We start from the raw sequence: 26,856 nt of genomic DNA, 5'->3' as shown, positions 1-26,856 counted from the left end.
TACACCGGGCCGGGGGGAGCGAGAAGTTGTAAAATTAATTGCCAACATGTCTCTTACGTGCGCTGCAATTACATTTTACATTTTACATTTACGACTGGCACGCTGGCCGGGGACAGGGGGAGAAACTAACTAATCAACTAATAAATCCATAATCACTGTTATTAGGCAAGATGCTCTCAACCGGTCCAGCTTGGCTAATAAGAACTAACGTGGCCAACAACAACTGCCGGCATTTTCCCCGAAAACAAAACAAATCTCTCTTCAACTCTTATATTCACCGAACACCTTTCGTGGGAGTTTTACTCTCTCTCTCTCGTGTTTTCTCTTTTATCGCATGCGATTTTGCTTACTCGTGTGAGACTCTCTTCTATGATATATATGTATATATATTCTGATTCGGTCTTTGATTATTCGCTCTTTTTGATACCTATGAGTGATGGAAGAGGTATGCTCGACTGGTGGATAACATAACATAACATAATCTCGCTGTTAATGTCCCTTTGGGACAACATTTCGCGATATTATTTAAAAATAATATTTTTCATTATTTGACATCTATTTATCATGCATTTACTTTCCATCATTACAATTTGTAAACATATTAAGGACTTGCATATATCCTCTTGTACTTAAAAGTTGCGTATACGTAATGGCTTTAAAGCTCATCACTCATACGCCCTGTTATTTTGTGAAACTCAAGAACAAGTCTAAAACTCTCTGTAATTAAATTTAAGCTGATAAATAACAACCGCTTTGAGTACGGAGTATCATGACGGCGACTTATACGTTTCCACACCCTGCCTCGGACCGAAGTCAGAGCGCTCGACGGCAGCCAGCTCTCAGTTTTTTCCGAAACGCCGACGTGAACGGACGCAAGCGGACGTGCTGTTCGCCGTTTTGAAAACTTTGGATTTTCCCAAGCCAGACTCGCGCGTTCGTGTGTTGTGGGCCGCCTTTGTTTGTCTCATTTAAGCGGCCAGCGATTTGGCAACCGATGCGAAGGAGCCAAAAGGCCCCGAAAAACAAGACACGGCGCGCAATTAAATGCAAATGTGTGAAAGTGAAGCGCCCGCTCAACCAAAGGCATAATAAGCATAAGCTCCACAGTGCGAACAAGCGCGAAGCGGGGGAGCAAGAGACAAGTGCGTGATTGTTCGCGAACAAGTATTAATATTTGCGAAAGAGATCGCCAGATCGACATATCGCCAGATCTGAGCAGCAGCAGCAGCAGCTAACCTCACATCGCATCGCAAAAGCGAGTATTTAAAACGGTAAGTTTTTACGCCGTCTTGTTCGCATTACACTTTGAGCCTAGGCCCAGGCCATCTCGCTCTGGCACACACTATCTCTCCGCGTTTTGTGCTTTGTGCTAAGCTTCGCTTGGCGCGCGTTTCGCGCTCTGCCACTCCCCCATTCCCCATCCCCCCACCCGCAGATCAACCGATATTGCCTATTACTGCGGTTCATTTGCGTGTCTCCTAGCTCCATCTCTTTCCGGCGAGTGCAAAAATAACTGTTACAACAATCATTGCTGTTGTTGCACAATTTTCCCATACGGTGTGTGTGTGCGTGTGTGTGTCACTTGTTGTTTGTTTCCTTGGTTTTCCGGTGGGAATTGTGCGGTGGAAAGTCTGGCACTTTCAGGTGGAAAACCCAGCCCAGCAAGTGCATTTCGGCCTTGGCTTAAGGCCCAAAAAAAATCAAAACAAAGAAGAAATCAACATTTTCAGGCTTACGCACCCAAAGCTTTAGCCACTTAGCAATGCGATTTTGGCCAAAATAAAAACCAGTTTCGAAAATCAGTAAACCACAACAAAAGTTTATTTACTCCGAAAGAGAGCTTCGCTCAACAGGTTTTATTTTTATTTTTTTTTAGCGAGAGGGGACTTTTATTGGCTCAGAAGCCTCAGACGATGGGTATTTCTGGTTAATGCAATTCCGATTTGTGCAATTAAACGAACATGATTTATAGGACCTTTGAGGTTGAGGATGCTGAATCAAGGGAGTATTATAACAATATTCCCGGTGTGGTTTTTCCAAGTTTAATAATCTTAAAGGTTTAGTATTTGTATATTATTTAAATATTTACAAACCTTTGACGTTGAAGACTCTGATTAAAGGGAAAACAAAAGAAAAATTCTTCGTATTTTGCAACAGGTTTTCCAGAGCTTACACATGTAACGGATATAGAAATTCTACAGATTTTCCACTTACTATATAGTTTTTATAGAATTTTATGATAAAGTAATTTGTATGCTTTTAAAAATATTCCTTATTTAATTTTAAAATAAAAGAATTGAAAATATAATGAAAATAAACGTGTATATTTTTGTTTCTCGGGTTTAATTTATTTATTATAATGGTTTTTCTTATTCTTTGTCTCGAATAATTGATGGCTTTCTTTGTTTTTATAAAAACACAAATAAATGAAATAAACAGTAAAACTGATAAGCTGAATATACGATCACAAGTTCAATGCTTATCAGGCTGAGAGGCGAGCTTAATTCCGTATTATCAGTTCATGTTCCTAAAATATACTCTTAATTAGAGGGGTTTCTCTGAACCTTAAACTATTTTCCAGCTTCTAGGCATTTTTTAGTAAGTAGTTAAAGTAGGGCTTTGGGTTAAAATATTTCCTTTGTGGCCCAAAATCAAAGGCGAAAAGCTCTCAAAGAGTCTACAACAATGGCGCGAAACAAAACGAAAAAAATGCGAGTCTTTGAGTCTGTAAAGGTAAAACTGCGGAAGTCATTTAACAGTCTACTTAACTTCTGCCAAAAATGCTCAGAAAAAAGGTGAAAAAAGAAGCGGGAAAAGGGAAAAAAAATGAAGTTGAAAACGGCAAACTTGAAACGTTCAAGATGGCTCTTCGGTCTCCTCCGGTCTTTGGTCACGTTAGAAAGTAGCTGTAATTGCGGCTCCCCATAACTGTTATTGTTACGGCCGCCACTCGCTCAACTGCAGGCGGTAAAAGTTGCCCAAAATGAATTGTCATACACGACTTTTGTTATATATAATATATTTTTGCACTGTCTTACAATGAGACTGACAGACGACGGTCATACACATTTGAGATTCATTGTTGTGTATTCGCTTTTGTGGGCGTTTGTCCACTGAGCTTTGCTTTTTGTATTGTTTTCAAGACATTCAGTGAATTGATAAGCGAAAATACAGAAAATACGACAAAGAAGAAAACACAATAATAATAAAAGCTGACGAACTCCGGTTTTGGTTTTTACATCCACTGCCAAGTTGTTTTTTTAGCTGTTTTGCTATTTCACTCTTCATTATTGGCGACTTGTGTTTGTAATTAGCAAGTCGTCTTTTTCAATATTTCTATGACTTGCGCTCTCCGCTCAGCGGGATGAGTCAGCGGCTGAGACAGAGAGAAAAGAGCGCTTACGATCGTTTACCCAGATGTATGTGTCTCACTCTCCCGATCGCCGATCAGCGATCAGGTTAAACCCATAGCTGATCCGTGACGTCAATGGGAGAGCAACTGCAAAGCAAGTAAAACGAGATCTTAAACAAAGTAATATGGTATTTATGATGTTCTATAATTATAACTAAGCTTGAACATAAATTGTTATCAATTTAAGAAAGTATTTAGTATTTTTCTGGATAACGATAAGCAACCGAACAGCAGCAACTGAGTTTATAATTCCTGAGAGACTTAAGAGCTACTGATTGTACATTGTTTCTTTTCTTAAATAAAAGAACATCTTCTGGAGAGCTTATTTAAACTTTAAAAGAAGTTAAATGTTGAAAAATGAATTTACACAAAGCAAGAGAATAACAGTGGGATTTCTTCATCGAACCCTCATTTTCAATAGATTTTCCTATATCTCCGCCGTCGACGTGTGAGGTTTTTACTCTCGTCTAGCATTAGATTGAAATCAGATAGACTTGTCCGGTCAGTCTCGGGGTTTTATTGCGTTTCATTCAATTAATTAATTCCCATTTTATAGCCGCAGCTGACCATAAAAACGTGAAATGAGAAATAGAACCATCTCTTTGGTTACATAGTTTCCCACTGCGACATTCTCTAAAAATGAAATGAAATGAAGTCGTTGCACTTGCTTTCACCCTAATGCCTTCATCAGCTGCACAAACGAGGAAAAGGGAATCCCATTCCCATTAATTTTCCACCGTCTCTCTATCTCGGGGTTATCTCCCATTGTTTGCCCGCGTCCTTTTTTGTGTTTTCTCTATATCTACCTGCGTGCGGGGGTTTCCCTTTATGAACTTATTTCGGTCGCTGCCTGGACATGTGGCTCTCTGATCCGTGTCCTGTGCTCTAGTTCATTAGAAGGACTTTGCTAATCGATTTCCATAATCAAACAGCTGGCGTCTAAATGTTCTGGCTGAGTGAGAGACATGGCAAATTAAGCAGAGTAAATGTTGATATAATAAACCTCTGGTCGGGCCAATTAGACCCGATCCACCTCCCACCCAACCACCGGGCGGGCGGTAGACCCACATATTTTCTCATTTGAATAAAGAAACACATAGCGCACCACAGCAGGGGAAACATTAGACGAGCCTAAATGTGGAAATTAGCGGCCACGGTAAAAAAAAAAAACCAACAAAAAATGCCAAAAAAATAAAATGAAGCATACACAAAAAATGAAAAGAGAAATTTAATTAAAGCCACATAGAAAAAATGCATAAATTTAGTCACCCAGACACCCACCTGGCATGTAATATTTGTAACCTCCGCCGAGTCTGGAATGAAAAAAAAAACGTGTAATTTTCACGGTCCCCGAGCTGCAGCTTTTCACCAACTTGGCGCCGGGTCAGTCCGGCATAATGATTAGGGTCAACGTGGGGTCACTGGGGTGGCAGCGGCTTTGCCCGAAAAGGAAAACTCCTGCCGGACAGCAGCAGCAGGTTGCTTATAATTTTCGTTTTTCCATCCTCCTTCTCATTTTCCTTTGGCTTTGTTCTGCCAGAGATAAAAGCATTTGTCATTAGCATAAAATGTTCAGGTTCAGGTTTTGATCTGGAGTTTGCCCGAAAAGAATATTTGAACTTCATTAGTGGGCCAGTCAGGCAGCTCGAGGCCCTAATGGGCTCTTGGCTATAATTAAAATTTAAGCTAATTTTAATGCTCACAGCGGCATAGTAGAGCAGTAAGTCAGCGGCCACAATCTGGGCCAGATATTAAAAATACCTGAAATGGCAGAGAATGGTCTTTGTTAGCCGCTTGATTGCATTTTAGGAGAATTGAGCCCGTGCCCTGAAAACCTCTCAGATGAAAGATGAAGTGGGATATATATATAGGAAAAAAGTGGTCTATAAGAATCTGGAAACACAAAAGATTTTTGTGGGAAATTTCTTCAGGTTTGTGTTTCACCCAAGTCAATGAAAAATCTTGATCTTGACAGCTTCATGCTGAATTTTTAACATTTTATAAATTTACTTTCAGGACTAATTGTCTCACTTTAATCTATAATGTATGCAAGTTGTAGCCACTTAATGGATTCCCCTGCAAGTTCCAACAGTTCCCAGAAACCTTTTACCATACCCGTAGGAGGAAACATTCTTTCCCTAAGTCATTGATGGGTATTCAGTGATAAAAATCAGCCCACGCAAAGGTTATCAATAAAGGTTATGGGCAGAGAAAAGACAGGAAAAGCCTCTTTTTGACGGTGCAACCAAAAGACGATCGAGTCATCATGCCTCGCTGAGCACCGAGCAGTAAGTGCCCTTGACACAGACAAAAGAACCCTCGGCGGCGAACAAAGTGCAACGTCGCGAGATTCAAGTCGCTGATAGAAGTCAAAAAGATGGTGAAGACTCACCCCAAAGATGCCACAGATAGAGTGTTCCCAAGAGTAACCACTCAACGCTTCGCCCTTCGCTTCGATGGTCAGCAATTACCACTGCTACTGCTCCTGCTCCTGCTCCACCTTAATGATTGATATCCGTCCAGCGAGGCCTGGGAAACTATTTCCCCCGTACAAACACACGACACATTGCAATACATGATCCCCAATAACCGAAATGTCAGGCCCCTCGAATTTACATCAATGGCATATATCGGCTGAAAATTTAATAGCACATTAAGGGCGGACAAGGACTAACATTTGCATTCCTAATGAGACAGACACGCACACAGAGACACACACAACCCGGCAGCAATTGGTGGGGACAGTTGGAATTATATAGCAATCAGTCGTGGACTCGAATGTGTCAATATGTTCCATTTGGTGGGAGGTCGTCACACCGAAAGGGGAACGGGAACTATACAAGAGGAGAGGAGGCTTCAACTCTGACGGACTGTCTGCAATTTTTATGCAGGCTTTATAAACAATTCACTTCCCAGCGAAATCGGAGCAAGACTGATGGCGCGGGAACATGTAAATCAATACACAAACAAATTATAAATGCAAACACAGACAGGAGCGAAATGTCCGACTGTTTGCACAGATTGACGCCATTAAAATCAACATATGACATTTTTTATATGGACCCTTGGACTCTGACCTCTGCAAATACAAGTGGGAATAAGTACACTTAGAATTTATACCGATAATAAGTCAATTCCTTGAAAAAATCTAAAAGGATTCTGATGATGATTCCTTAGGAACTCGGAGAAACATAATATTAAATTATAGCCTTATTTTCAAGGCATTATAAACTTACAAATTCTTAAAGTTGCATAAGCTAAAAGTCCTTGAGTCCATTCCCTAATTTCTTAAATTAAAGCCATCATTTATTCTATATATTTTTCTCCAAGTGCACACATATATCCAGGCCACCTCTTAGATGGACAGTCAATGATAATCGGTCAACAGAACCAAAGCCCCAAAACACGAAGCCAAATCTGAGGCCGAATCCGAACCGGAGTTCGAGTCATGCATGTTTTAAGCTGCCCCGCTGTGTGTGGATCCACAAAAGAGGTCGTAAAGCCGAGTGTCATAAACATAAAATTGATTCTGATTTTGTTAGTCCCCCTTTGGTTTCTCGAGTCTGGTATTTCCCACTCTCTCCCAGTGTTACTATCAAAATCTGGTTCTGCGGGGTGTGCTTAATTTTTAATCGAGTCGCGTGGGCAGACCCGAAAGGGCCTCTATATTGATTTCGTTTCAGATGTTGAATCCGAAATTCTCGTACGCATTAATTGCTGTTATTATTAGGACAATGCACATTAATTATGAAAGAGCAAGCGTAGATTATATCACAAGTGCCTGCCCCTGGAGTGGAAGTAGTAGTGTCCATAGTCATACTTTTTAATGGCCCATAAACCCGTGGAGGCAGAGAGCATTATTATCGATATTCTGTGTATGCCCACGTATGCCTAATTTATGGCCCAGTCAGCACAGAAAGTTTAATGAACCTGCAGCTTAAAATCGTAACTTCTGCGGCTCCCGCCCCACGAAAGTCGGCCTATCTGCCGCCGCCGCCCGTAGAGTTATTAAAACTGACAAGTCTGAGAGCTGCCCCCGTCGCAGCAGAAGCTAAAGCCAAGACCCCAAGACTTGAAACATGAAAATATGTTACAAGATTGGGTACAGTGCGTCACGGTGTTGTTAGGTGAGTTTACGGAAAAGCGAGTCATTCATTGAGAGGAATTAAATGTTGAGAATGTAAGCGTATTGGGAGAGATATAATAATGATTGGTAGGTTTTTCTATATAAATTCTTTAATGGTCAATGACAGAATATTTTTTGGATTTATTTTTAGTTAGAAAAAGAAGCCAATGAATGTGTGATTCTGAACCAATTATATAGCTTGTTTTTCAATTACGATAAAATTGGTATTTTAACATTAAACGATATTTTAACATTAAACGATATTTTATAACTTTTATCAACATACTTTCTATCTTCATCCCAAATTAGGCTAATTTAGAATACCTAAAAAAACCCTCTTGTTTTTAGACTTATAGTTATGTTCTTTACACATATTATAGGCAGACTTATACCCTCGAAACGCAGTGTACTATGTGGTATGCAAGTAGGAAATGAGTGTGTGGCTCACTCACACATAACGGGGTCGTTGGCGGTTCGTTTCGTCGTGATTGCCGCGTTGTGGCAACACCTTTTGAGCTGGCTGCGCATGCGCGGTGAAAAACTGGCGAGGAATGCACTTTTCCAATAATAATTTGGTTAGCGCGATTAAGTGGCTGCTGGTGGGATATTTTGACTTGATGCGATTCTGTGGCTAACCAATTTACGGATAGATCAGGCGGCTCCTTCTGCCGCGATTATGTTAATCAGGGAGAGAACCATAACCATCGTGGGAATATGGCCCAGCAGTGCCACAGCCGAGATTTTCACGTAAGCCGCTTAAGCCAAACACAGTGAGCGGGGGCAAGTGATGGGAAAGGGAATGGGAATGAGATTTCTTTCTATTTTTTTGGGAACGGCAAACAGACGAGTCCAATTTTGGTCTCTGAGCCATTTGACAAATAAGACTTTTCATGTCGACAGCCATCGCGCTGTGCCTCGCCTCGTCTCGTTTCGTTTTGTAATTATTTTGCCAAGCAGCAAAATGAAAAGGAAAATTCTGTTTTCATGAAAACTGTCAGAGGCCAAAAACTAAAAGCAGACACAAGATAAATAAAGCACTGCTTATTGCTGCTGTCCTTTGGCTGTGTGTTTGTCATACAAACAGGACGAACGGAAAAAAAACAGTGCTGCGAAAAAGAAAATGAAGCGCTGGAGAAAACTTTCATCGTTTGGTTGAGAAAATTAATTAAAAGATAATGATGAACTCGCTGTTTGAGCACACACACAGATAGCTAAGAGAACGAGCAGATATTTTGCCGGAAAGCAATTAGATGAAACCAATTATGCCAAATAGTTTTGCCTTAAAGCCCAGCCCCAATCGGTATTATCCGTGCCAGTCCCGCCCCCAGGCACTCTGATGACCTGTTTGCATGTCTGCCACTTTGCCTGTCGACACAAAAGGCACTGCCCTGCTAAATATTGATCAATTATGACAGTCCTGCTGGGACTCTTGGCAATTTCAGCTGTCCCAGGCAAATGAAATGCATCCCCCAAGTCCATCCATCATCCTGGTTGATGTTTTCTTTTACTTCTTTTCTAATCCCGTATATTATATTCCTTTTTATTTGCAGGTAAGCACTGTTTGGAGGAGCTTTAAGTACGCGAATTTGGGTATTTTCCCATTGTTAAGTATGTGAGTATCCTTGAAGAAGGAGCGTTTCCTGCTTGAAACTTGATGCCTATTGAAAAGATTGAAGTCTGTTGTCTGCCATGAGAACTCGAGCATTATTTCAGAAACTTTCCCACACAAAATATTTGTATATATATCCAAAAGGCTTGGCCCCAGGATATTCGCATATAAATAATGCATAAATATAGATGAATATTTAAAAAGCTCTTTAAGAGCATCTTTATTTGAATTCGCCATCCAAAGTCCTCTCAGGCTGTTGTTGTGAATTAACATTCAGAACGCTTGAGGCCAGCCAAGGCACTACATGCGAAGAGTGTTTGCAGGGCATTTAAGTTAAGTCGACCTAAAAACTTCCACTGACATTAAGGCTCTTTTTACCAATCCCATTGTTGTGGCCGGGCAAAAAGCAGATAAGCCAAGTTAAGGGGATTTGGTATACTGGAAATTTCACGCCTCACCAGAATATCGATTAGAATTGTTCAATTTCAATTATCATCCTCCGGAAAATGTAAAGATTTTCCCCATTCCCCACCGACGATGATGATGACAACGATAATGAGAGAGCGAGAGAGAGATGGCCAGAAGGGGAGGATGGTCAGAGGCTTTTCCGACAAAGCCTGTTCGAGCGAGCAACATGGAAAACGTGAGACGTGAATTGCATAAAATTTAACACTAAATAGCCCCCAAAAAAATTGCTGACTTTCAGCCTCAACAGAGCGGAGCTCTTCGAGTCTCAAATTGGGATTCTCAAACGCCCCGCTGTCGATTGATGCGCCAATAAAATGAAATAAAACAAAATTAATGAGCAGCCGTTCGTGCTGAGCCTGAGCCTGTGACTGAGTCTGGAAAACGGAAAATTGCGCAAAATAAATTAAATTAAGCGTTTGTTTCTCAGGATTTCTACCCGGTCACAAAATCGAATCGAGCCGAGGCGAAGATGTATGGCATTTTAAAAAGTTTTAGCCCAATTTAGCCCAGTTGATTGTAAATAAGTACACACACAGCGTACAGAGCGACATCTTCAAAAGCAAAGCAAATCGAAAATCGTGACAGGAATGCATGAGAGCCGATGGATGTCCCAAAAGCTGGGAATAGGTCCAGGTCCCTTCGCAGACTCCATGGAGACTTCTGCCTCAGCCTGCTTATTTATCCTTAGATCGCCTTAATTGCTCCACACAACGGCACACATTTGATTCAATCAAACACAGTCATTGATTTTGTGTCTTATTATTTCGGCGTCTCTCTTTTTTTTCCATCGAGTATGACTTTTTCGTGTAATTGAAATTACTTTTACTTTTTTCTTTTTGGGGGAAGAACTGCCTCCTTTTGTTGGGTGCGATCTGGCTTGGAAATTTATTTAAAGCGCCAAAGCATTTTCAATTAATTTGCCGGCAGCGGTTTGGGGGGTGCCAGGGCCCGGCAACACCGCAAAACAGCCGCAAAGAATTTTATTTATTTATATTGAGCTCGTCGGAGCAAAAGTGTCAACGGGGAGAGAGAGAGCAGCAGCAGCAGCAGCAGCAAGGACCCCGCAGAGTCCTTTCTCCGAGCTTTTCATGTAGATTTTATTTGCGACAAGCAGCCGCGAGTCAACAAACATAAGCACACACCCAACCCAGGACCTCAGGACCAGCCCCAGCCCAAACCCATGCCAAGAAATTGAATTTTACATGTATTTTTAATATTTACCAAGCGGCAGCAGCCAGCCAGCAACAACAATAAAAAGCGAAAGGGACTTGTTTGTCTTGTTTGCGCCCCAAAGGCAGCTACAGTTTTTGATGTATGAATACCCTGGATATGGCCGCGGGTCCTGAAACTTGATGCCACAGTTTGCAGTCCTCAAATAAAATACTAAAATACAATTTCCTATAGTTTCGGTATTAAAGATTAATATTAATATTTTTCTACCTTCAATACTTGAAGAAGGAAGAGAGTTTGTGGTAGAGTTTTTCCTGAAAGGGTACTCAATATTCCGAGCTTTTCCTCTGAGACACAGCCGCATCTGCATCCCTTTTATCGTTTGTCTGCGCCAAAAAATAAGAAGGAAGGAATATGAAACAAAAACTGAAGACAAAACATATTGAATTTCCACCGCTGTCCCTGGCTCGACCCGCGCTTTGTTATCATTTTATTTTTTCCTCTCCTTTTGTTGGTTCCTCTCTTACCATAATAAAATGGAATGGAAAATATTTGTTAACGTTTTTATGCAAATCAATGACGCTGAGGCGTGGGCTAAGCAAATGCGGCCAAGATGCGGTACTCCGACGGGGGAATTTATAATAAAATTTTGACATGGCGACAGAACAACTTGACAGCCATAAAACATCAAAAAGTTATCGCTCCATCGCAGGAACACCGAACCAGATCCAAAGGATCCAAAGGATCCCTCTGCATCAACGGAGCCGCGGGCGAATGGGATGGACATGTGTCTTGGCTCCTCGGAGCAAACCGTTTTTCTTTTTTGGCTGCCTTTTCGTAAAATTTAAAATCAAGAAAATGCGGGAATTACGTTTGTTTTTTTTCTTCCCCCCTCCGAAGTAGTCCTTGTTTTCATCATCAGCAGTGAAATGCATAAAGTTTTTCACAAAAGTTGCTGGCTGGATTTGTTTGTCGCAAAGGGTCGACGGCGAGAATGGCTGGAATGGGATCGAAAAAAATAAAGGATGGGTATTGGGAGGACAAGGAGCTGGGATGCAAAGGAGACTGGGAAAGTTTTACCCGCTGTTCGCTGGGATTTTCCTGGGGTATTAGCATTGTTAGCCCCACGTTTTGACTGTGTTATGCTTGATTTTGCTTTGCTTTTCCCTCTCCGTGCTCACTTTTCTTTCCCTTCCTTGACTTGACTTCACTTTGCCTTTGGCCCGGCGTGAAATTTTCCCTGGCTGTGCGTGTATGTGCGTTTCTGCGGGAAAGGCGAAGGAAAGCCGGGAAAGAAGGGATTTGTCAGCGAGAGTCAGAAAGGCTCGGGAATCTTTTTCTTGCGGTTAGAGGCGAAACCAATTTGTAGATTTGAAAAGTTTCTCTTCGAAACTGTTAACAGGACACTTTGAATATTCCGCAAAAGGAGGGAGGTACTTCCTTTTTTATGGTTTTTGGCACTTGGCCGAGGAGGAAGGCAAAGGAAGTTGGCAGGCAGCTGACAGAGAACGAGAAGTTGGCTTTTATTAGCTGTGAGGGAGCCTTCAAGTATCTGGTAATAAGTTTGCCAAGATTTTTGTCCTTGATAACTGGAAGATAATGGAGAGTGGTAGAATATGAATCTGGCCTCGGATTCCTTTGTCCTTTGTCCCCTTTTCAATAGCTTACGCTCACCTTTTAGCATTCAGAGCCCGCTATTCAGGCCCTGCAAATACAGATTCCGAGATAAAAATCTATATGGTGTGCACATTTCGCGCACCTTGACTTGTTTGTTTGTTTGCCTGTTTTCCCCGCCCTCTTTCACTTTCAATAAAAAAGCATAATTCTTGTTTTACAACGCCAGGCTGCCAGCCGCCAAGGATAATGCCTTGAATCGCCATGCCAACACAGGGGGAAATGAAAAAAAATATATAAAAATGTAATCGAGGTGCGCGGCATATTTGCATGCGAGAGTGTGATAAAGGGGATTTGAGATTCACCACACGATAAATTGCGGTAAAAGGTGTCTCTGCCCTCTCTCTCTCTCTCAGTGTGTCCCTGCCAGCAAGGACCTCTATCCTGCGGCTCGGTTTTGCTGATAGCCAAAATCTTCAGCATTGAAAAACATGATTTTTAACTGGCAGAGCTGAAAGGCAGTTCCGACAGCCTCTCTCGTCCTAAATGTACATATGTGGGTACTATGTGTGTATCTGTGTGTATTTTGTTTGCACGGTGCACAAATGAAATGAGATTTCCCAGCAGAGATAGAAATATTCACTCAGTCTCACAATTGCAGAGAAAGAAAAACAGGTTCTTAGCTCACGACAAATAGAAATTTCGATTTAAGTGGCCTGGGATCTCCGTCATGTGACTGAGTAAGCAACAAATACGATTGAAGTATTGTAAAATTTAAATTAACATTTTTATGGTGAAGTATTAGGTATTTAAATATTTATAGATTTAGTAGAAATAAGTGGAGATTAATTAAATGGCAAGGGTTTTATATTACATATATATAGAATGTCAAAGAGATAAGCTTTAAACAAATTATTGTATTATATGAAATAAGAGTATACAGTATTTCATATCGTAGTTATTTAAAAAAAGAAGTAACAACTTTCTAAACATAATCAATAATCACCAATATGTCTGTAAAAGTACATAGATCAAAAATGCATTATTATTGTTTTCCGCTTGTTCAAAACTTCGTATATATTATTCATTTAAAATATCCTGAATACACCATCCATTTATTCCCTGTGTATTCGCACACACATACACGCGAAAGGAGACAAACACATGCGAAGCAAGTCACATATGTATGTACGTGTTCCCATTCAGGTGGAGCATATGAGAAATTCTCAATTTGAATGCAAACATGTAGGATTATTATGATTTTCTTCCTACCGTTGGCAGTTTTTCTTGTTAGTTTGCTTGCCATCTCTCTTTTTTTTACCGCCCCGCCTCAATGTGGTGGATCCTGAGCCAGGATCTGGGTACTCTCGTGTGAGTGTGTGCATGCCTTTGCCAGGAATGTTTGGTTTCTTCTCTTATCTTTTTTTTTGTTTGTTGCTTTATATGCGTTTTTTTTCCTTGCCAAGCTATGTGACAAGTATTAAGTGCAATCAAAAGAAGATTTACAAGCGTCATGAATGAAATATTTGCACCACATATCGCAGCATATATACACACACGAACGGTTTGCAGATAGTATCTGTGTAACTGCGTCTCTATCTCTATCTGTATCTGCATCAGCATCCGCATCTATAGTACATATCTACGTATCTTGGCGCATAAAAACCCATTTGACTCGCTTGATATTTATGGTGAGACAGAGGCTGGGGTCCAGAACCCAACCCATTAGCCAAAAACAAACAAAACTGGTCTATCTTGATCAGAGGTGAGTTTAATTATTGATTATAGCATACAGGGGATGTGCGGGGGAAGACTGGCGGGTCAACTGGCAAAGTGAAAGGATGTGACACTGGGAAAACTCGCTAATAAATTTGTAGCTCTCTGCTCTCTGTCCGTGAAAGCGTGGCTTTTGGCTTGTTTAGTGCTGGCTTGGCTCTGTTTTTCGTTACATTTTCCCAGGCGGCGGTAGTCGCATGACTTTTGAATAACCTTTCCCACAATTGTTTGTGCGCTGGTTGTGCAGCCAATTGCCCAGACAATTGCCAGAGTCTTTGCAGATGCAGATACCATGTATCTTTTGGTTTCACAGCTTCACAGAGTCGGAGTCGGAGTCGAAGTCGCAGTCAGATTCGAATTTGGATTCATTCGGGGGCCATAGTTGATTGGCGCAACTCGCTATCTCATTCACATTCGCATATTCATGATGACACACATGTGCATGCATAAGTAAGTAATCCAGCAATCCAGTGAATCCAACAAACTGGAGTTGGCCTCCATGATTTAGCAATTGAGACGACGACGACGAAGAACGAATGACGATTAAGATGCGCCATCTGGCTGTATTACATTGAATTGACTTTGGGGCTATAATTGATGGCTTTTCAATTCACAGGGAGGTGAGAGATGAGGAGGAAAAGTCCATATCCCTGAGCCTTTGATGTAATACAATGCGCGTTCTCTTTCTCCTTTTTGTCACTCTCCGAAAATTAATGATCTGGCAAGCCACAAAAACCCAAGTAACTCGAGTGTGGCTGTAGCTGGCAGTTAATAAACGAGTGCTCTCTCATGAGTGCCTCGTTTTGGCCCTGTTCAGACTGTTCACTTCTTTGAATTATAATCGATTGCCAATTGATAATTGCTGGCAAAAAAAAGGAAAAGGAATGAACACAAGAGTTCAATGGCCAAGCTCATTAGCATTCGTTTGGCACAGATTTGAGATATTATCTTTTTTGGGCATGGAGAAGATACACTTAAACATTAAGTAAACTTCCTTAAACATGATTTTCTTAATATATACTAAACTAATGGCTCTTATATTTTATATGACATGATATGATAACGTTTGATTCCTTGATATACGAGTTCTTTTCCTTTAGTTTTTAAGTAATACCTTTCCGCTTCTCTAAACTTTCTTTCTCTGTTACTTTATAGTTTAAAGTTTATCTAGAAAAGGAGCCATTTGGGTTTCAAATTTGTTACAAAACGCTTTTGGGGCAGTTATCGGAAGCTAATGGCTGCGCTGATAATTCCCCAAAATGCCTTTTTCTTGTCTTTAGAGCATAATTTACGCATCGTCGCGACCAAATGATGTGTAATATATACATACCTACATATATACACCATATGTGCCAGCTGTTGGCTTGGCTCGTAAAATGGCCGTCCCGAAAAAAGGAAAAATTGAGCTCACAGAAGGCAGTAAAAATCGATGCACAGCAGATATAAATGGTATATAAAGCGCACAGTGTGTGTGTATTTATGAGCAATTTGCAAGAGTGCTTTAAAGTGTAAAAAAGCGTATGCGCTCGGACCGAGACGTAACGATCCAAGCGACCAGCGCGCAAATATATGCTAAGGTAAAATGGTGAAAGCAAGGCAAGGCAAACAAAACAAACATTGCGCATACGCCGTGTTAATTTGCATTGTTATCAGACGCCGCCACTGCGGTTCGCTGATGCGCGTCTTTTGAGCCACAGCTGAGGGCAAGGAGACCGCCTGCCAGGCAGCAGTTACCAGCCATATTCATCCGGGCCACACACATTCCCGGCCATATTCCATCCACATTCACGTCTTCACATGGCAACTGTTCCACGCTGCGTATGCGTAACTTCATATGTTCCCGCCTCCTCACATTGTCGGTTTGTTTTTATGCCGTATGTGTGTATGCGTTATTAAATTTATTTGACTTGACGTGAGCACACACACACATGGACAGCAGGCAGGACGAGGAGCATAGAGAAGGGATATGTGGCTGGCTGGCAAGGAAATGGATACAACAAACATCGAAAGCAGACAGAAGAGGAAGTCGGGCTCAAGGTTTGCCCGGGTTTTGTGGCTGCTGTTGCAGGGTCTGAACCGGTGGCCATGCAACTGCCCAGGACTCCCGCTCCTTTACATTTCTTGCTCGCATTCTCATTCTCATTTAATATTTAAATTGCTTGTGGTTAAAATATCTCATGTGCTCTTGTGGCAATTTATATTTTAAATTATTAATTCTGCCTTATTACATTACATACAACATCTCCCAGGATCTCTTTCTGTTTTTTTCCCCCGTTCTTGTCTGGTTCCTTTTTCGTTTTGGCTCAATTTCAAGCTTGACTTCATATTTATTCAAAAGCAGAAACACACACACACAGCACACACACCACACACTCGACACATGACTTAGATTTTCGGGATGGGTGCGGATTTGCTTTTGGGTTTTCGCAATTGAATTTGGTCTCTCTCTTTGGATTTTCTATTTGCATTTCAAAAGGAATTTTCAATTAAAATGTCAACATAATTTAGAATTAATTTTTGCATCTATGCCAGTCGGTCATGCAAATCGCTTTCTAGGCTTTGTAATTAAATTTTAGTTTTGTTGTCAGGCTGCTTGAGGATATTGTTTGGAATGGAACTTAAAGGAGCTTGGGTTTGTTTTTAATTTAAAATAGATTTAATAATCTTACAGAAAATAAAACAAATGGTTATTTACTTGACAAATACGATTGAATTTTATGGTTTGATTTTGTTATGGTAAAGATTTTTATTAGTTAAAAAAGTATATTTTCATATCTATCCGGTATCCTCCTAAAAGAGTAGGAAATTTTGTGATATCCTTTAGGTTTATTTGATTATTTATTAAGCGAAAAGCCCTTCTACTTAAATTGTTTTTATCTTTATTTTTTACTTTATTTATTCGCTTGTGAAATATTTTGTACATTCAGTCCGTTTATTCCGCTTCTTCTTTGATATTCATTTTAAATATATTTCAAGAGATAAGGAACATACAAAAGTATGCCAGAATACCATTCTTTGAGCCCCACTCACTCTCCACTTTATACCCGTATCGTTCTCTGTTCATGATGGGTATTAAAAACAAATACATTTTATTCATGGCTGCGTGTCAAAGTTTTTGGAAATATTTATTTCGGCACCGCTTGTATTTATGCCATACATATAAATATTCCCATTCCCATTCCCTATTTTTTTCTGGATTCAAACTTTTCTGTTTGGTTTGGGAGTCGCATGTGAATTTTATATCCTTTATTTACGCACAACTTTTTTCCCCCCCCCCCCTTGCATGTTGGCGCATGCGCAAGTTGCGAAAGCCGCTGAAATGCAATTCGCAGGAGTTTGCCAGTTACTAGAAACATCAGAAACAGAAACAGAAACGCTGAAACAAATGAAAGTTTCATATTTATTCATATAAATGTACAATGGGGGCAGTCGAAAAAAATGCAGAAAGAAACGCAATAATAAATAATAAATGTGAGCATCAAAAGTTTGAGCGATTTAGTGTTTAAGCAGATTGTACTCTAATTGCGCCGCCTTCGCCGACAAATTACTTATTCTAAGAGGCTTAGGAGCTGCTGTTTCGATTTCGCATTAAAGCTCATCAAATGCTTATCTGTTATCAGCAGCCAGCCAACTGCTAAAAGCTGCACTAACAGCTCAGATCCTGGCAACGCATTAACAAACACAGGCTCACGCAGGCAAGCAAAGAAAAAATAGGGAACATGAAGGACCTCCCTTAATAAAAAAAAGGAAATGTCGCATAATCATATGTGTGTGCGTGTGTGTGGAGTCGTGACAAATGATACGAATATGGCGGCGGGAGGACTCGAGAAGGTTTAGCAGCAGTTCATAGACCCCCCAAAGGACTCATCCATAGAGCCACGGCTTGTATTTTTCATTAGGCGCGAAAAATATTAAACAGACGTCAGGCTGAAATTATTATCCTGAATCTGGCAGCCGGCGCGGTGGCGATGATAACAAATTACGTATACGCATCACACACACGACGCGTTGACGCTGGAAAGCTCATCAGCGATATAAATATATTTTTTTCCCTGCTCTCGCTGCTGCTGTTGCCGTTGTTATATTTAAGCATCGCTTTAGCCCCACTCGAGGCAGCGTCTGGCGATGGCAGTTGGCTCTCCTATAAGCCGCTGTGATTGTCAGTTGCGTTGCTAAGCTGTGACAGGAGGAGGTCCTTGCGGGTGCTGAAGTGAAGCCGAGAGAGAGAGAGAGGGGTATTCGCGTTGCCGCACAATTGTTTACGTTACGTTATGCGTGTGTGTGTGTGCGGCTCCTCGGGCACTTTATTATATTTGTAATATGTATTATGACATTTCTTTTATGGTCCTTGCTCCCCTCTCTCTCTGGCCACCTCTGATGATTTGTCGATACCGTGGCACACAGTGCGTTAAGTATTTATTAAACCACTACTGAGACTGGGGTTTCGGCATAAAAACCAACTTAGGACTCGCCAGGAAGTGGGCGTAATTGCGTTTCTATGTTTGCCATTCGTATGCCGGCTTCATGTGTTCATTTCCGCACGCAAATAAACAGGATCAAATCAGGCAATGGCCAGAGATTCCAGCCAGCGGAGTCAGCCTCGAATTATTGATCCATACTGGTAGGGGTGGGTACGGTTCTGGAGAACAGCTTTCCAGCAAATGATCCGAATGCCACATAAATTCATTTTTTATGAAACCCAAGCATGCCAGATTGAAAGGGGTGTTGACAAATCCAGGGGACCCTGAGAGAGGGAGAGTGAGCCTGACCTGCGGCACTTCATAAAACGTAATCCTGCCGAGAGGAGGGAACCGGGTCGCTTATGACAAACATAATCATTAAGCCATTATTATTATTACACTTACGGTGGGCGAGCGAGTTGCTGGTCCGCCCACACGCACATAAATTACGCCCGGATATAGTGGGGTTGGGCCACTGCCATCTGAAGCAATTCGCCATGATTTACGGTCCATATTCCGGGGAAAGGACCCCTGAAGGCGTCCTCGTCCTTGCCCTCGTCCTCGCTGCGTTGCCATCGATAAACAACTCGAAATGAAATGCAATTCCAAATGAAATGCAAAGGGAAGCTCGAGTTGCTCCTGGCTTCCTCTGTCTCGCTCCTGGGCAGGATCAGGATGTCGGCAGCAGAGTGTGTGCACAGAGACTTGGGTGTCCATCTATCTGTTTGTCGATATTGGAAATCTGATTTTATGGATTTTTATTTCGTTTGACTTTACGCTGATTTTCAATTGGTACGGCATCCACCCTTTCGTTACTCATACTTTTAATAATAACTTTTTTGCCAGGACCTGTCCAGGATTCCAGCTACTTTTCATCCCCCGGCTTCCGGCAAATTGTTTGTCTTTCATTCTCTCTCTCGTACTCTCTGTGTGTCTCTGTGGTCCTTTTGCCAGGACTAACCAATGCCTTATTTTTGATTTTATGAAATATTTATGCCTGGCTTTGGTCAACAGGGAAATTGATTTTTCTTGCCACCTCTCGGTCCCGGTGGCCGTTTCCTTTTCCACTGCCAGTGCCTGTCACATGCATGTCCTGCGACAGCCTGTTGAGAAACAATTACAGTTACGCCCGATGGCAAAGGGACCACGCCCCAAACAGGTGTTGACATGTGTCGCGGCGGTGAATTAATAAATATTTTATCATTTGTATAAACACAACATTTCATTTCATTAATTTTTATACATTTGTATTTGCTGTATATGTATGACGCCGCCGGTCGTGCCTTTGTCTGTGACTATGAATATTCTTCTTAATTAATCGCCCATGTCGCATTGGTCCTTTGTGTAAAATTATTGGTAAATGCAGCCAGCAATTAAATACTTAATGCCAAACTGTAGAGTTAAACAGCCGCAGCAGAGAAACCAGAACCAGAGGCATTGTCAACATCATCATGGCCATTATCGTTATGTTAATGGAGTGTCTCCCCTTGCCCCAAAAGTTGACCATAATAATAATAATAATAATAATGATAATAATGATAAAAACAGCAAGGATTTTTGCATACATTTTCAGTATTTATTGTCAAATGCTTTCAATTGGGTTCAGCCAATTAATTTTCATAATGAGCCAAAGAGAGGGCGACATGCAATTTTAATAATTTTAATTAACCATCAGCAGCAGACAGTGCTTAATTGTGGGCCTGTGAATAAAATAATCCGGCATCAGATCAGATGATAATCCCGTAATGCCGCTTAACTTGCTAATCGCATTTGAGCCTGGCATAAATCTAAATGCCCAAAGACATTAACCAACCAGTTTGACACTTTTACTCACTACGCTTGTCACTTGGTTACTTCTACATTCCAGAGTTGCATATTAAAATGATCATTTTTCATTTTCCCTAGGACATAGCATACACAGGAGAGGCGTGCGGCGAGTGGGTGTGAGTGGGTATGAGTGTGAAGGTCGATGGCACGCACATGACGACAGTCATCAGTCAGTTGGTTAACTCGCTGTGGCCCGCTTTTGGCCCACTCTATGCGTTTAAGTGCTTGTTTGAGGTTTACGCGCAGTGTGACCATAATCTGCCACAGACACTTACACACAGCGGCAACGTCAACAGATAAATAAACAGGCGACAGAGACAGACAATCGGGGACGAGACAGAGACAAAGACAGGCACAGGACACAGAGATGCAAAGGGAGGCCGGGGGGCCTCTCCAGGATATAAACGATGTCCTGGCATAGCCTGATTAATGATGTTGCGACAATAATTAATTATATGCCTGCATCGGGGGAGTGAGTGAGAGTGGGTTGATAACGGTGTCCTGGGTGAGTAGTGTGGCCAATTGGATGGGGGCTTCATGGGGTTTAGTGTGGCCAATACCGCAAGTATTTCATTTCATTCGCGCGGCTCTTTGCATGGTAAGCCACAAAAGCCACTAAATGTTGCCTAAGCAATTGCCTCAGCGGCGGGGATGTCAAGGGGTTGGAGATATTCTAAAATATCACAGGGAGTGGGAATACAAAATATTTGAGGCTTACATAACTTTAAAACAGGGATAGGGCTGATAAATGTAAATTAAATTTCAAATAATATTACTTGGCTTAGTAAATAAATGTAGTTTAATACAACCTCTTCTTAGAATTAAAACCCCTTAAGAAATAGTTCCTTTACTGCCCCATCAGTTCGAGTGGGTTAGTGGCACGTCAAAATATATTAGACTCGATTGTTATCCGGCACTCCTTTAGCCACTCGAGAGCTGGCAAAGCTTTGGCGTAGCAATTAAAATGCAATTTAAGGCATTTTCTGCATTTGCCTCGCCATTCGGCATTCTTCGCCCGTGTTTTTCGCGTTTCATTTGAAGGGAAGTCCTTTCTGTGTGTGTGGGTGCATGATTTAGACATTTCAATTTGCATGTGTTAACATGCGATGCAAAAAGGATTCGATTCTTATCGCCGCCACATGCCAAAGGCCAAAAAACACAGGCAACAGCAGCAGCAGCAGCAATGCCCGACTGAGTCCTGGCTAAAACTCCTCCTTTCTCCACTTGCATTCATTCCTTGCTCCTTCGAAGGATTCAAGGTTTATAATGGCACAACTGCCGGGGCATGCAATGTGTGGCACACACTCCCACCCACACACACACCCGTTGCCACACTCCATCTCGTCGCTTCAAATGTATGTGTATGCCCCTCCGCAATGTGGAAATTTGAATATCCTGCGGTAATTTCCACTATTTTTAGTACTTTGTTGCCCTTTTGAACTGTCATTACTGCGGCTTGCTGCGGAGTTGAGTGAGGGGAAAAGAGAGAACAAAAAATATATAAAACGGAGAAAGACGGTGCGACGCTTGGAGGTGTCACAAGGCGGAGGGTTAAGGGAACTGAATGTGGGGCGATAAAGGGTTAAGTGACTGCCTGCCGGCAGGGTGGCGCATCTTTTGTGGCACTCACGTTTCCTTTCGCCCTTCCGTTTTTTTCGAATCCTTTATTTGCATGCGAGTTGAGTTACTTTTTATGGATTCCTGCATAAGCGAAAAAATCCATATATACATTTATTCATACATATATACGGTATTCAAGGCAACTTGGCAAAACTCGCATAACTTTGATGGGGATTTTTGATTACTTCTCAAATGGCTTCCAGCTCCATCATGGTGCCCCGGCTCTCCTCTTTCGCTCTAATGCGCAATTAGAGCGCCATTCCTTGATTGAGAAATTAGCCAAGTTTGAGTCTCGTCCATCAAAAGAGCATTTCTGGCTGCTTCGAAGGACTTATGTGGCATTAAAACGTTCAGAAGCCATTCTTCATTATGCTGGCCCCGGTCGGCTGGCTGCGGACGTGGCCATTGCGTGAGCCTCCATTTTCTTCAACAATTTTTCCACATCCACATCCACAGCCAAGGACACTTGTGTGTGTGCGTGACAATTGTCCGTAGTTGTTGTGGGGGGAGGGGGCAAAAACTTCATCGGTTATGTCATATATGGCACACTATGCTTCTGTTGACTAGCAACACGCTAAATTGAAGTATTCATGTCGGCAGGATGTCGTACTCTAGTGAAAGTTAAAGAAATATAATTGGTTTTTAGATTTTTTATTTAGAAAAATAGTTCAGTAATCACAATAGATTGGTTTTATTCAAAGGTTTATATTAATTCAAAAAATATATCCTTGTTCAACAAAAGTAACGCTTTAACCTAAGGATGTTCCATATATCGGAAGCAAAGTCAAATATTATCGAAAAATATCGATTTATATTAATCTTATATAATAAGCGGAGTATAAATCACACTTATATTGTAAAACATTGATTTCATGCCAAATATCGAATAAAGTATAGACATATCGACATTTTCTGCCTTCCCTACGTCCACCTAATGAAGTTGTGTCTTTTTGGTTTTTCGAGTTTGAGTTTTTTTTTGGTAAAAATTGACCAAACACTGAGGCGATTTCTGGCCGCACATTAACCCCCGAAAATCGGTTAAAGCGCAGCGTGAGCCACACAAAATTGGCACGTTAAAAGCGTCTATAAAATGCATGTGTAAACAAGGCTCCACAGCTCGTGTCCAATTATGGCCAACACACACGAAGCTAGAGGAGCTGGAGGAGCTGTGAGAGGGTCGGAAGCCCAAAAGCAAACTTTTATCTAAACAAACAGCTCGTTTGGGCCAACTGGACGATGGAGAGCCGAAAGAGGGGAGTTGAGGCGCGGCATGCTAAAAATAAATGAAGACATTAGCGACGCTCAAATGACATGTTATCGACTTTGAGGGCAAGCAGCGGGCCAAGCGATGGCGGACGGCGCAATTACCGTTAGCCACACACACATAGCAGACAGGTGTGTGTGTGTGTGTGTGTATGTTAACCTGGCTCATAAATAAAGCTCTATAATGGCGGTAACCTTTCGGGGCGACTGACTGACTGCGTTTGCCTTTCAGCTTTTTTCTTTTTTTTGAAGCGCGCTTCAGATTCTTGCGAATGATATAGGAACATGCAAACTTCCGGCGGAAGTGCAGGCGTGCGACAGAGATGGCTAGAGCACTGTTCCGTTCCGCTTTACCCAATACATTGACACGAAAAAGCCATTAACACACACATACTACCCCCCTTTTCCCCTGCTTGGTACTCTTCACTTTTTTTATGTGTTTGCGATAAATTCTCATTTCGCCGAGCTGCGCTTTTTCGCCGCAATCAGTTGGGTGGAAGCAACATAAATATTTTACCAACCAGGCAGCTAGACTGACAGACAGACAGACAAGCAACCAGGCAGCAAAAGGGCCAAAAAGGACACACACGGGGGAACGGGTGATGGATCCAAGGCGATGCCACCACATAAAGTTGCAAAAGTTGCGGCATTTTCAAAATGCAAATTAGCATGTGCGAGTTCTTTGGACGAACTTCTTTGCCCCCTCTTGGGGCACATACCTTTTCTTATACCCCGCCCGCCAGCACTCAATCAAGCCGCACACGAGCCCATCAATTAAAGGTCATTTACAAGTCAATGCAGCGACCAGCAAAAACAACGAAAGCTCCAAACAAAACCGCAGTGTTTTGCACCCAACAAAAAACAACTCCTCTGTAATTGAAGCATTTTAGACCACGTCATTCCTCAGATTTGTATCGCCCAAAGGAAGGACAGAGGCGTAGGTGGGTGTAATACTTACAGGGATAATTGAGAAATAACTTGGAAATAAATTTCTACCTGGAATTGAAGGTATTTATATAAAAGTGCCTTAACTGCAATTAAAAATTAATAGAGAGAGGTTCCTTATAAGTAACTTGTAAGGGAGGGATAATGAGAGAATATTTAAAAAATCATTACCTTTAATTTACTTTAGGAAGTTTATTAAAATCAAACATAATCATTATAAAAAGCCTTTGGTCTTCTCAGAATGGCTCCAATAAAATGCCCAGAACACTTGGTAAAACTCAATCATAAAAACCTCGTATAAACTACGCCCCTGCATTTAAAACCCTTGCATGTTTATGGCCCCCTTTTGGCCCCCTGCTCCTTGTTTTCTTTTCTTTTTTTGTGTGTGTGGTTTGAGTGCAAAAGACTTTTGTTACGAAATTGCAGTTGCTGTTGCCAAATACTTTGCAGTTTGTAATTTTAACTGCGTTGCAATTTGTTAAGTGCATTTGCCCGGTGTTTTTATATTTTTTTACTATGATGGTGTAACCATCAAAAAATAAAGTTATTAAAGTCACGAATGTTGAGTGTGAGGCTTCCAAAAATTATAGTTTAATTTTGGTTAGAGTTGGGACAAGAGTTTGGTTTCGCAAATTTGAAATCGCTTTAATTTTCACACAGCATTAACACGAAAGCACATAGGGACAGGCAGACCGCTGACGGACAAACAGAGGCCAACAAACGATCCTTTGTTTCGTCAACATCATAATGTCGCCCGCTGTGCTGTTTCCGCGACAGCGACTAAAAGTCCACCCACCCTCCTCCTCCACTTCCGAAACCCACCCGAGCTCCACCCAACTTAACCCACCCAAACCACCCACTCAGACACGGAGTCTCGCTCTCTCTCGCACTTCTGATTTGCATTTTCGACATTGTTTGGCCTGATGATGACTGCCACGCCTCCGTTTCAGATGGGAAACCCATTACCACCCATCAGGGAAGAGCTCCCCCGTTGTTGCCGCTTTCCATTGACGGCAATTTATGTGTTGCATTGTTTATGACAGATTTATCGCAAGTTAATGACATGCGACCGCTGATTTATACAGCGAACACAAATATGCCAGCCAAATGACGCGCAGCTGACAGAGGAAAGCATATACTGGTCACCGTATAATGCTTCATTTTCAGTCGGATCTCGCAATATACCTGTTTGGATCGAAAAGGAATATATTCCATTTCATTTTCCGACTTTGAGATAAGTGCCTGCTGAATAAGCAAAGAAGTGTACACACAAAAGAAAAAGCTGTATGAGTAAAATAATTTGCACATTTACACAACTGGAGATAATTTGTTGTTTCGTCCTCGGCTTTTCACTTGGTCTTAATACCCTTTCAAGGGGCTTAACTATATTGAAGAAAAGGCCAGGGAAGGAGAGCACAATTTTTAGCAAAGTTGTATTTATTATATAGGAATATTCTTTGCCAAGTGTCCATCTAAGAAATGTTATAATTAATATGAAGCTGAAACTCATGTCTTACTTGGAAATTTTTATTATTCTTTCTACAGAAATTGATTCGTTTGATAAGGTTTAGATCATGTTTTGACTCTAGCTTAAATCGTATTGAATTCAAGTAACCCATTGTATTGTATTCATTGTTGTATTCTTTTTTTGTAGAATTATTTCAACACTTTCTTCCATTTATTCATAGAGTAAATAGCTCCTCGGTTTCCTCAAAGATGCTTTTCCTTCCTCTCATTGTTCTTGCATTTTCTTTTTCTCCTTCCGATGTTGCTGCTGCTGCTGCCGGGGTGCTGTAATTTTAATAATGAGAAATTGTCAGCGCATAAAATGAAGTCCAGACGACGACAGCTGACACAACAAGCCGCAGTAGTGAGCCACCAGCACCACCACCGCCACCACCACCACCTCCTTTCAGTCAGCCTCCACTTTTAATTTAAAGCTTTTGCACATTTACGCGTCAGATGCCCACGAACCTATTGTTTTTGTTGGAGTTTTCCATGGTGTTGTCAGTTGTTGTTGTTGTTGGCCATATATAATAATAAGTGCGCGGCAAGTTGGCCCTCTTCCTCTTGTTTGAACTTCCTTTTGGGTCCCGGCCATGCAAATATTTATATGGCAACGTTGGAACTTTGTTGATTACAAAAAACGGAATGAAATAAAAAGTAAAGCGAACTGAAGAGCCCAGCAGGAAAAGTGAAAAAATTGTATATCCTTCAGTTGGATTTTTGGGGTAATGTTTTTTTATTCGGGGGAAGTAGGTTAAGAGAAAGCACACAACAATTTTTCAAGGTCCAATGCAGAGGAGGAGCTCTTGTAAGAATAAGTTTATTTGGCCAAAGGTCAAGAGTAATATACTATACTATACTATGAGCATGATCCTTTTGCGTGCTGTGAGAAATGGAATGCGATTCGACTCCTTTCTGAATTTTTTTCGGGGTCAGCAGTATATTTCAATTAAAGCTGAACATGCAAAGCATCAAGAATAAAAATCGCAGAGGCCAAAGTCGAGTATAGTTTTCTTTTTTTGGTTTTTTGGGAGGCCTGTGAAATCCGAACTCATCGTGT

The 26,856-nt window shown here is 41.4% G+C and overlaps 1 protein-coding gene across 1 annotated transcript in view; it reads left to right on the top strand.

Annotated features, from left to right (window-relative positions):
- The first annotated feature begins 838 nt into the window (after positions 1-838).
- Tl (toll like receptor) overlaps positions 839-26,856 on the top strand; it is a 47,938-nt gene continuing 21,920 nt past the window's right edge. Inside the window, 1 exon segment of the mRNA XM_086840276.1 lies at positions 839-1,271. The gene's annotated coding sequence lies outside the window, so the exon portion shown is untranslated.

This window comes from Drosophila serrata, unplaced genomic scaffold, assembly GCF_035046125.1.
Source record: "Drosophila serrata isolate PLE 108 unplaced genomic scaffold, ASM3504612v1 contig_382, whole genome shotgun sequence".
Classification (NCBI taxonomy): domain Eukaryota; kingdom Metazoa; phylum Arthropoda; class Insecta; order Diptera; family Drosophilidae; genus Drosophila; species Drosophila serrata.
Note: the sequence above shows the minus strand (reverse complement) of the source record. Positions and strands in the feature narration are given on the sequence as shown.